This window comes from Lycorma delicatula, chromosome 1, assembly GCF_047948215.1.
Source record: "Lycorma delicatula isolate Av1 chromosome 1, ASM4794821v1, whole genome shotgun sequence".
NCBI lineage: Eukaryota > Metazoa > Arthropoda > Insecta > Hemiptera > Fulgoridae > Lycorma > Lycorma delicatula.
In genome coordinates this window covers 101,146,939-101,159,276 of record NC_134455.1, presented here as the reverse complement: position 1 = coordinate 101,159,276, position 12,338 = coordinate 101,146,939, and the positions used below count along the sequence as shown (strand labels likewise).

At 29.6% G+C, this 12,338-nt stretch overlaps 1 long non-coding RNA gene across 1 annotated transcript in view; it reads left to right on the top strand.

Moving 5' to 3' along the window:
• LOC142318150 (uncharacterized) overlaps positions 1–12,338 on the top strand; it is a 224,883-nt gene that overhangs the window by 124,005 nt on the left and 88,540 nt on the right. Inside the window, exon 2 of the long non-coding RNA XR_012754831.1 lies at positions 5,205–5,315. This is a non-coding gene — a long non-coding RNA (uncharacterized LOC142318150). The remainder of the gene's footprint in view (positions 1–5,204; positions 5,316–12,338) is intronic.

Sequence of the window (12,338 nt, the reverse complement as noted above, 5' to 3'; positions counted from 1 at the left end):
ACGATGCCATTATCTTATATATTTTTCTAGATACAAAGTTTCTTTCTCCATTATATTACAACTGCTTTGAGCAAACCTTTTTTGTCTATTTTGGGCAGGTCAAACAAAAGTCAGGTACTCATAAAAGGTTATTATACTATTATTATTGTCATTTTTTTTTTAATAAAACTAAATAATTTAACGCTAACAGAATTAGTCAAAAGATTCATCTGTCTTTTCTAGAATTTTTTTTTCAGATACTTACAATGCTGTTCTCAAGAATTACTGTTCATTAATGATATGAAAAGTAACTGTTAGTTAAGATAAAACACTTATTCACCGGAAGCTTACTATTTCTGGTTATATGAATGAAAAAAACCTCGCCATTTCTCGATACGAGGGCGCTTAAATTCTTTTTGCTTAAAACATGAATTAATTTACCACTCGTGATAAAGTCCTTATACTAGGACTGTAAATAAAGTAATGAGAACAGTTCAGAAAAACGTTTTATTTACAATCCAATTATAAATGGACTCCATCACCTTTGAAATAGTTCCCTTGGGAAGTTACGCGACGCTTCAAACGGGTTTCCCAATCTTTATAGCAGTGTTGGAACTCAGAAATCGGAATATCCTTCAGATGGTCGGTTAAATTCTTTTTTATGTTTTCTACTATTCCAAAATGGTGTCCTTTGAGGTTTTTTTAAAAGTCGGGAACAGGAAAACGTCGCAGAGACTCAAGTCAGCTGAATAAGGTGGTTGAGTCCTCAACCACCTTATTCAGTTGACTTGATCTTAAATATATAAAAAAATGATCGTAAAAAAAATGAAAAAATGATGAATATATAAATGATCCTAAATATATAGTTTTTATATTTAACTTATTGAAATGGCTCAAAAAAAATGTAGAGCAGAATTTAAAAAATACTGAATTAAATGATTGAATTAGGCCTTATCTACACATAGCCAGCATTATTTTTGATTCAAAAAGTAAAATTTTTAAATCAGTTTATAAGTAACCTTGTATATTACTTAAATAAACTGTGTGCTAATTAAAACGATTATTGAAAGACGAATTGCATGATACATTCAAAATAAGTTTGTCCGTAAACATATTGATGTATGTCTTCGTAAACATTCTGGTTTACTCTCTGTCCTGTAGGCAAATACTCCTTATGGACAAAATGCCATTAAACATCGAAGAAACAAATTAGCATGGTTTTGATTTTTTATTTGCTCACTTTTACTTTTTCGGGACGTGGTGAGTTTGAAGTGTACCACTCCTTGCTTTGTCGTTTTGTTTCTGGCTCGTACTCAAATATCCAAGATTCGTCACCAGTAATAACAATTTTTTTAGAAAATCCTGATCAGTTTCAATTCGCCCCAGAAGATAGCGGTCAAATCTCTGATTCGCTCAACATTGTCGTCACTTTTTGACGTTAACGGTCTTTCAGAGCGAGGATCGCCCGCAACTGATTCCGGCCATCTGAAAGTTCTTTAAACCACCTAAAACGTTGTCTTGTGACAGGGCGTCATCTCTATACGCCCTTTTCAATTTTGAAAAAGTTTCAGTAGTATTCTCACCGATTTTAACACAAAACTTGATTGCACATGTTGCTCATAATTAATATCACTCATTTTTGTAACGCACAACAAAATCTCGTTTCACGAAATTTTGTTTACATTTTACGTGGCAACAATAGACTGAAATTATTATGTAAATCAGCTGTTCATATAACCATATGTTTACTAGTAACTTTACAGTGTTGTCACTTTGGCTGCAAAAAACTAATCTCATTACTTTATTTACAGATCTCGTATATTATTTATTATCGAAGTTCCTTAATGATGAAAATTATGAAAATGTTATAATAGTGTTTACAAAACTAGGTAAATCATGAATGGAGATTGTAATTATTTCATAATTGTCACATTATGATTATTATTAGTGAAACTGAAAAAAAAAAAAAAAACTGAACCGAGAAATAAAATTGGAATAACAAAATGGAATAAAAAGTAATTATTTTGAATAATAAAAATTGGATTAGTTTCGGATAAACAAAAACCAAAAATAAATTTATTGAAATTTAAAGTAATGAGTCATATATTGTTTTAATACAGTTTTTAGAAGCGGAGGTAACAATTTTCTTTTTCTTTCAGTAATGCAATTCTACTTTTATAATAATCCATTTTAAAGAATTTTACTGTTCAGGGCAATTTTATTGACTATTTTCATTAGATGAGATAACGTAACTTTAATAAAACATAAGTGATAGGCGGTATATAGGAATATTACAGAGTCATGATCCGATAGTATTAGCAATAAAGGGGAAATAATTATGTAATACTTGTACATAATATCCTTGTGCATAGTCGGCTTATACATTACAAACCGCTGTACGACATTAATTTACATAAATAGAAAATCGTTAAAGGTAGTTACTATGAAAGAAAAGTTATACGGAAATGCTAATGGTATTTAAAATAATGAATGCTTTCTAGTAGGTATCTGTCGGAGCGATTTATAGTTTAGGTAACTATATTTACTTCGACTATTCATCGGGACACTTCACATAATTCTGAATATGGGAAGAATTTTTCAAGGGAAATTTGTGCCTGTTTTCAGATTGTTCTGTGGTAATTCTGGAGGAAAAACAATTTATTTTTGAGTATTTGAGCTGGCTAACGTAAAATAGTTGTGCTGATTCCATTTTAGATAAAAATATTCAGATTTTCATGTAGTTGTGGTTAGATGATGCTCGCTACATAATGGAGTTTCTAAAAGTACTCCTATTTGTTCATCTCATTTTATGCTCCGTCTATGGGTACATCGATTCTTTTTCACAATATAATCCTTTTTTCTTATTTTTGTTTTCTTTTTCCTTGGTAGCGTATTTTACCACTTTAACATAATAATATTAACACGTGACGTTTTTCGATTACCAAATACCAACAGCCCTTAAGTGGTTTCGGTCTGAATGCTTTATATATATTTTCTTTTAGAAGTTTAATGAGTATACCAACCGCGTTAAGTAATTAAATGTTTTATTAAGAATGTTTTTTGTAAATAATAAAATTAACTAAAGAAAATTAACTAAAATTACAATGTTTATTTGAAAATTTAAAAACAACCATTTTTTTTATAAATGAAGTAAAAAATAAATACTTAGACGGAACTTTTTCCTTTTTTTTTTGTCCTGAACATAAATCATGCTTAGTTATATTCAAAGTAGAAAAAACGTTAGATATTTTAATTTTTAATTTTACGAACGTCAAAAGAAACAATTATTTTATTGCTTCAGAGATTATAATAAAAATTGTAGATACTAAATGGTTTTGTAAAAAATAAGATTATTTATTTAATTACCGTATATCCATTATATAATTAACTGGAATAAAATCACCCCATTCAACTAATATTTAATAATCAATAATGATTTTAAATTTCAGATAAAAAATTTGTATAGAAAAAAATCTGTTAAACCGTACTACAAAGTGAAAAATTGATTGAATTAGGCCTTACCTACACATAGTCCATTATTTTTGATTCAAAAAGTAAAATTTTTAAATCAATTCATAAGTAACCTTGTACATTACTTCCATAAACTGTGCATTAATTAAAAATATTATGGAAAGACGACTCGTATGATACTTTCAAAATAAGTATGTTATATTAGATTGTATGAAGATTGTATGACTAAGAGAAATTTTTTCGTTTTATTTGAAACAAGAACTAGTAACGCTGTTTAGACCTACACTACATGAAAATGAATGTTAGTAAAATTAAAATTAATTTAGTAGAATTTTTAGAACAATTTTTTTTTTATAAATAGATTAAAACAGTTATAGATTAAACAGTTATAAATAGTTAAAATAGTTAGTTATTAAAGCAGAGAATCGTAAAAAATGAAAAACTGAGAAAAAAGTAGTTGTATGGAAAAAATGCAACGCAATTTATTTGTTTGAACAATAAAAGTAAAGTGATATTCTCTCTTTAATTTCTCTTTTTCTCTCTCTCTATATGCGAGCGCTTTCGCGGGAGTTTTTAATTATACCTATAGAGAAATCGAAAAAGAGTAGAAAAAACAAAATTGAACCATTATTTTTGTTTGTCTGAGTAAAAAATATAAAAATTTCATTAAAATTTAACAAAAAGAGGCGGTAAATGACCCTGAAAAAAGAAATAAAATTTAATTAAAAAATGACTTATGAAAAAAACGGATAAAATTTAATTAAACATGACCTTTGTTAATCAGAGGAAAATTAAAATTAAAAAAGTCTTAACAAACAGAGATATAAAAAAATAAACCTAATTTATTGTTATAAAAATATATTAATTATATTTTCACAGAATAAAAATTTAATGAAGAAAACACTCTGATATTAAACTCAATAAAAATGTACAATAGAAGGTTAAAAAAAAATGATGTGGACACCACATAACTTCGTTGTACGGCTATTAAATTACGTATACATTTTTTTTTTTAAATGAAAAGTGCATAAAATTTTATTTCACTAATAAAAATCTATTTATTATATATACTATATATTATTATTTTTATTATTGTTATTATTGAATTATTTTTATTATACTTTTTTTTACTATCAGAAGTTAATAATTATTAATAAATCAATATATTTAAATAATAAAAAAAATTAAAAAAAGGAAATGAAGTCGGATTCCAACCGATTTACCTGATTTTACCGATTTGCTGACTTATTAATAAGAAAAAGGAGTAAAATTGTTTCCTGTTGCGTACTTCTGAGCTCAATATACAACTCACCAAAATGCAGGTAATATTCAGCCAAGTGATACCTTGATTCTGTGTTCACCATAGGAACTGTCTGTATCGATATTAACATTATTAATCTCATTGAAAGTAACTGATGCGGTTTATAGCTAAGGTTCTTTACGGGCACACAACCATAAGACAGATAAACTTAGACATATAATGTTAAATCACAAATTAACTTTCTGTCCTGAAATAATATTTCATATACATTCATCAACTCAGTATCCAAAAATTAACCGCTTTATTTATTTATTTAACATCGCTTTTTTTACATTAATCTGGATTTTTTTTTTAAATTTTAAGAAAGAAATGTTATTATGACTTATCTTTCTGTATGTATATTCTGATTTTTTTTTAATGGTGAAAGTCTGTAAAAACATCAAAATTAACAGATGAACAGCTGGATTAAGTTTCTTATTTTTTTTTTTTTTAGGAGAATGTTAAAATGAATTGATGGACGTTTAAGGAGTAGAGAAGAAATTTCAAGTAGCCTGAACAGGACTGCAAGACTAAGGAGAATAACAAATATTTTATAGTTTATCAGGTATTGTAATTGTAAATAAAAATATCGTTACTAATATAATAATAATAATTTCTTCTTTAAGTGGTAATAATTAATTTATTGTAATATATTGAAATAAAAATATCCAGTCTGTGTTTTTTAGATTTTTTTAAATTGCAGGTGAAATAATATAATTTCTGACGCTGAATTTTTTTGGTGGTTCTTTAAAATACTTAATACATAGTGTTCAAAAAGTGACTCGATCTTATGGAAGAATGTTTCCTTCCTTTGTTGCTGGTTTAATTGAGGAAAAATGAAGAAAAATGGGTGCAGAGAATTGATTCAATTCAGTGCAACAGAGAATTCACTGTCTCCCAATACATTAGATGTGCCAGTTATTTCTAGACCCAGAAATTTTTCACAGAAACGTATGGTTTGGATGCACCAAACAAGTCCTCCATCAAGCTGCTGTACTACAAGTTTCAAGAGACAGGGAATGTGGCAGATGCAGCCATAAGTAGTCGATCGAAAGTGCTAAAATCAAAAAAGTTGATCGACGTGCAAGCTGCATATTCCGTTACTCCCAAGAAGTCTGTGCGAAACGCCTACCTAGCCGGTCTGATCTCTCCGTTAGTAGTGCCCACACAGTATTGTGCAACTGTTTAAAGATGCATCCTTACAGAATTCGTTTTTTTCACGCGTTACCTGCAGGCATTGGAAAACGTGTAGCTTTCGGTCAATGATTCATGCCATCTGTAACTCCAGATGGGGAAGAACTCGATGACTGGTTTTGGTCTGGTGAGGCATAGTTCCATCTTGATTGACAAGTGAATGCACAGAATTCACGCATTTGGTGTACGGGAAATCCACATCAACTGCAAGGAAAAAAGTGGGTGTTTGGTGTGTAATGTCATGTAGGCAAATCTATATGTTATTCTTTTATGGCACAGTGAACAGTGAGCGCTACATACAGACGGTGTAACAATTTGTAAACACTACACCTGCAGACCGGCAAGAGTGCACGTGGTTGCAGCAGGATAATGCTACTGCTCATTAAGCCAACTACAATTATGACTTTCTTGGATCAGTGTTTTCAGTGAATTCAAAGGGATCGTGGCCCCCTCGGTCTCCTGATTTATCCCCTCCCGATTTTTTCTTATAGGGATACCTTAAGAATGCTGCTTACAAAATTTATCCTCACACCATTCCCGAATTGTAGAGCGAAATTTAACGTTGTGTTTAAGAGCATGCAAGGCTCTTAAACTTCACGCAATTCAATTGCGTGAATCACATAATGGAGATCACTTTCAACTACTAATTTAAGTTACTTATTTTCCCATAAGGTTGCGTCAGTTTTTGAACACTGTAGTTTACTTTTAACTTACATAGAGAAAAGATAGGCAAATTACATATAATAATTTGGGGATATTTCTACTCATCTTATTTTGTCGAAATTCATGTGTAAATACGAAAAAATAATTCTTTTAAAAGGAAAGGATTTTAATAAATATTTCTGCTTTAATAAAATCATTTTGAAAGAAGGATTTATTAAAGCAGTTAATAATTAATTATATAGTTCAGTTCGCTTTTCTTTTTTAAACGGTCTGGTTAAATTTCTACTTTTGTTAATTCTTTTCATTACTTCTTCATTTTTCAGTTTGTCTGTTCATTTAATCTTTTTAAATTTCCTCCCCACCCACATTTCAATAATTGCGATCAATCTTTTTTTCTTTTGTCTTTCTTAGTGTCAATTTTTCACATTCATTCAAAAGTAAGTTCTAAATATAACACTCCAAAAGAAGATTTCTGGTAACTTCATCTTATTGCAAAGTAACTGCCTCTTTTTAAACTTTATTAACCAATACTACTTTTATTTCGTTTTCACTTTTTCATTCTTCTATTAATATTTTACAATTTAGGTTCCATTTTTCCTTCTTTAGTACAAATATTTATTGAAGTATCTGTTATCTTCATTATTTTTTTAAAAATATTCATTTCAGTGACATATTTTATCATAATACCTTTCAAATGAAATACGTCGTAAAAGTAGTAGGAGGTATGTCATAGTGGGAAATTTTTAAAACGTGAGAGAACCGGTTTCTTTTCTGCCATAGTGTTTTTTTTGGGGGGGCCTAAATGTGATCTAAATGTCGGTAAGTGATGGTGAAAATGCTTTTCGGAATGTATATATTTTGTTAGTAATCATCGTAAATCGTAAATATAGCCGTTTGAGTTCATAAAAATGTTATAAACGTGGATTTTATAATTCGTTTAAATTACTAAACCTTGTTAAATATTCTACATCTTTATTTAATTTAATAATTAAATTATGCATTATACCGTTTTCAAATTATTAAAAATTAAATTATATTTATATTTTTTAGGATAAAAAAGGAATAGAAATTACTACAACGAATACAAAATACTCAGAATTCTATCTGATTTCCTGAAATTCAGAGTAAATTGGCAACACAGAATTTTATCGATTTAATCGACAAAATTTTATGTTGGAAACGACATTGTCCCACATCATACACGATTAAAGATCAAATCCCTCTATGTTAACCCTTGTAGTTCACTATTTGATGTTTAAAATATTAGTACAGTGTATTGATTAAAGCGTTAACTAGCATTAAGTGTTACTAGATTCTACGATATGAGATGCTGTGTAGCAGTTTTTCTTTATCGGCTATTTTATTTAGGCGTTCTTTATTCAATACTTTCTTTTTTCCTGTTTAGCCTCCGGGAATCACCATCAGGTATTACTTCAGAGGATGATATATATAAGTGTAAGTGAAGTGTAGTCTTGTACTGTCTAAGGTCAACCATTTCTGATATGTGTGGTTAATTGAAACCCAGCCGCCAAAGAACACCGGTATCCATAATCTAGTATTCAAATCCGTAAAAAGGTAACTAACTGGCTTTACTAGGATTTGAACGTTGGAACTCTCTACTTCTAAATCAGCTGATTTGCGAAGACGCGTTCACCACTAGACAAACCCGGTGGGTTATTTGTTTTATTAACTATAAAAAATCAATACTAATAAGTCTTATCTTTTTTATATGTATTTTATTCTTTGTCAGTAATTGTTTATCGCGAGATATAAAAAAAACCAATTTTCCTGATTTCCTTCTAGTTGGTTATAGAAGCAAAATTAATGTAATGAAATATTATTATTCAGTAGAGCCAAAAATAAATATTTTAGAATAATAGAATACAGGAAAGGTGTCGATTTGAAAATGTCAGCGTATAATAAAACAATCGTTAACGGATATGGCCTTTAAAACGGGGTTTAGTTTTATAGATAGTTTTTTTAAAAAAGAAAATATTTTATCTAATAATTCAAAAATTTAAAACACAGTTTAATTTTACTTTCTTTACATCTTAGCTAAACAAGGTGGAGTTGTTCTATAAACATGTTGGGAATTTTTATGTGTTACAAAGGTTAACTGAAAAATAAACTCCTTGCAAAGACTGGAACAAAATTTCATGTAATTATTATTTTTATAAATGTTTGGATCCGGATGAAAAAGTTTGTAATCCAGAAAAACTTTTACGCTTTTAACGTGATAGAAAAATAATAAACTGAGAAGTTTTAAACCTTCGCAGTTTCTGTTTTATATCAAAACGTTAGAAGCATGAAGTAAATATTTCATGAGTTACACATGGTAGGTAAAAAAATAAAAATAAAAAGTGGAGATAATTATATTTTTGTTTGTTTTATAATGATGAATTATTACAGAACACTTCTCTGAATGGATGTAGATAAATTATTTGAAAAACATTTTACATCAGCGTTGAAAATATTGACTTTTGGAAGAAAGATATTTTTTCTAAACTTCTTATAAAATGAATATTATTAAATATTTTGATTTCAGGTCGTAAAGTAAAATTTTCTTCAACCTTAAATTTAATTTTTTTGGAAAAATACCAATTGAAGATTTAGTTGTGATTACTATCCATGTTATTGGATTAATTACTTTATCGATTAAAAAAAAAATGAATTATATATTTTATATATATATATATAAAAAATATTGAAAATTAATAAACGAGGTTGAAATTTAAATAATATTTTACTTACGTTCCATTCCTGTAAGGCGGAAGATTATCTTTTTAAAAACTGATTTAGTTCTGAATTAATACTGAAATATTAACATCAAAACTAGATATAGATGAGGCAATTCATTATATACTCACAGAAAATTGTCAGAAATACGAACTCTTCGTGACCAATTTTGTTACTCGTTTACTGTTGAACTTACTGCTAGGAGGTATGATCTGAAAACGTGCAGTGAAATCAAATACTGTAACGTCGGAAGTTGAAATCGATGGCCTGAATCTGAAATAGCAGCAGCAGTGAAATCATTCCGGTATGAATTGAAGTAATGGGCTTGCCCAGTGGTGTGGGTGAATAACACATTAAGGGGTTCATCCCTACCTCATCAAGTATTCCATCCCCGCAGGTCATAGAGAACAGCCAGACAATACACCCTTGTGTGCCCTCTAGATGGACCTCAACGAACTAAAGTGTTTTTTTAATAATGAATTTCCCTTATTTCACGAAGAAAGTGGTTCTATCTCGATCTCGAACTCGCTTACTTTCATCTTAGTTTTAAAAAAAATATAGTAAGTTTTCACTGACCCCTCTTCTACCTTCATCTTCAGGCGTTTGTCCTTTTGATGAATTAGTAATATTAGACTATTTTCCCATTCGGTTCAGGAAATCCCGTTGTATTTTTACTGTCTGGTTGATGTAGGCCTTTTATCTGAACTGAACTGAATTCGAGTGATTTAAAAGTAAAAGAAAAAAATAAATATTATAGTGGAAAAGTGTTTAATTTTTTTAGGAAGTACGTAGATAATATAATCAAAATGATTTAATAGATTACTCGATTACTGCAGGAAAGAGTGTATTACATTTACCCTACTAAACGTTTACTACTCCTAACGTTCCAGAAATTCACGTTTACACCTAGAAAATTGTTTCAAGAAATATAACATTGAAAACAATTGTCGTAATTGACATGTGCGGCCTATTTTTTGATTAAATGAAGGTTTTTGTAAACAAATTTTAATTTTTTTTATAAGCAATTATACCATATATACACGGTAACCAGCCATAAATTCAATTAATAGCTGACAGAAAACTAAGTGGTAAAAAAATTGGAAACCCAATGGCACTACTTGATTTGGTGGGTAAAGGGTTAAATTTCCCGAGATACAGCACTATTTCATAATTTGAATTTTTTTAAAATCACTAAGGATTTAATCAATAAGGTTATTTGAATGTGTGAATATTAGCTGTTGTAACGCTACCAACTTACACCATTAGTATAGGAAACGTGACACGAGACAAATATCGCTTACAAAAATGGCGTTGCCATTCCTAACAGTAAAAATTCCATGGGAGCTTGCAGTGAAAAGTATAGATTGAAGTTATTCCTCGATGATTTCTTCATCGAGTTGAGGATATTATTGCTGCTTAACATGCAGAGTCCTCAAATATTCATTTGATAGTACGCCCGAATGTGACATTCATTTTGTTTATCACAGGAACTAAATGAGCAAGTTTTAATGGAACCTTTTTTTCTAAGGTGCTTTATCAGCAACGAAACCATAGGAAGGACTGTAACAAAAAATTAATGTGTTCCTTCCCGCTAGAAACACATTTTTATACACTATTTATATTCGGATAGAGAATTTGAGTATAAGGAATACGACGAACTAGTACTACCATTTTAATAATTTTATTTATTTAGAACAAGAAATAAGGCTTATTAAAGAAAGTAATTAGTGGATTTCGTATGATGTAATATTTAATATGATGTAATCATAATAAACTTATACAGATAATGTACTGTATATATACTTATATATGTTAATTTATACAGGATTGTTATATATACTGGTATGTTTTGACAACGAATCTACATCTAGTAAAATAATAGATAAAGCAAAAACTTGGTTTGAGTAAAATTAATTTATAATTTATAAATAAATTAATTAATTTTAGAAAATTAAACTTTTATCTACGACGTGCCGCCAGACGTATCGGAAGCCGTCCTTTATATTCTTCTCGTAGATAGGTTTTTCTTATTTCATAATAAAATATTTTTATTGAAAATTTTGCAATCTTTTATGACCAGTTTTCATTGTGACAACGACCATTCAGACGTAAAGGTTTCGTGTACAGTAGAACTACAGAATGAGTGAAAAAAGAAACTGCGTTCATTCATTGTTGCAGAAAAGTTACAGCTCATTACTTACCCAAATGAGCATGAAAATCGTGCTACAGGAAGAAAATTCGATACAGCAGAGTTGTGCATTCATGAGCGTCGAATGTCTCGTAACTAATAAATACAAGAGTGCATTTCGGCAGAAAAAAGCGAAATATCCGTAAATAGTGGAAAAACTTTCTGGGCATATATGGAAAATTTAAATCAGTTTGAATAAGCGATTTCTACAGAAACGGGTCAGATGAAAGCTCTGGAAATCGTCGATGAGTTATATATCGGTAGCAATGAATTTGAAGTTAGTCTAAAAAGGGTACACAGATATCATAGTTTTTCTTTTCAAGAAAGACGACAATAGCGGTTACCAGAAGCTTATGAAGGTAAACTGACTAAGATTCAGACATATATCATAAATATACGAAAAAGGAACAACTATTCCTTAGGTTAGATTAAGAATACGGACCAGAACACCGGTGACTTTTGAAATGCCATCGACAACTGCAAAGAGTGTTCAGATACAAACATCCAGTTACGAAAAACAATCCTTGATCAGTGATGATGACAATACTCTCGGACGAGAAAAATTATCCCTGTATTTTTCAAAGAAAACATCTACCGAAACGTAAAAGATTTCCAACTGATATTGTCGTACGAGCATAAGAAAAGGGATGAAGAAATAATGAATTAGTACTGGACTGGATTAAGTGCATATGGGAACGTCGAGTAGGCGCTTTATTACGAAAAACTTCCATACCCGTAGGCGACAGTTTTAGGGGTCAAACGACCGATAATACAAAACGAAAACTGATTACTGGAAAGTATGATCAG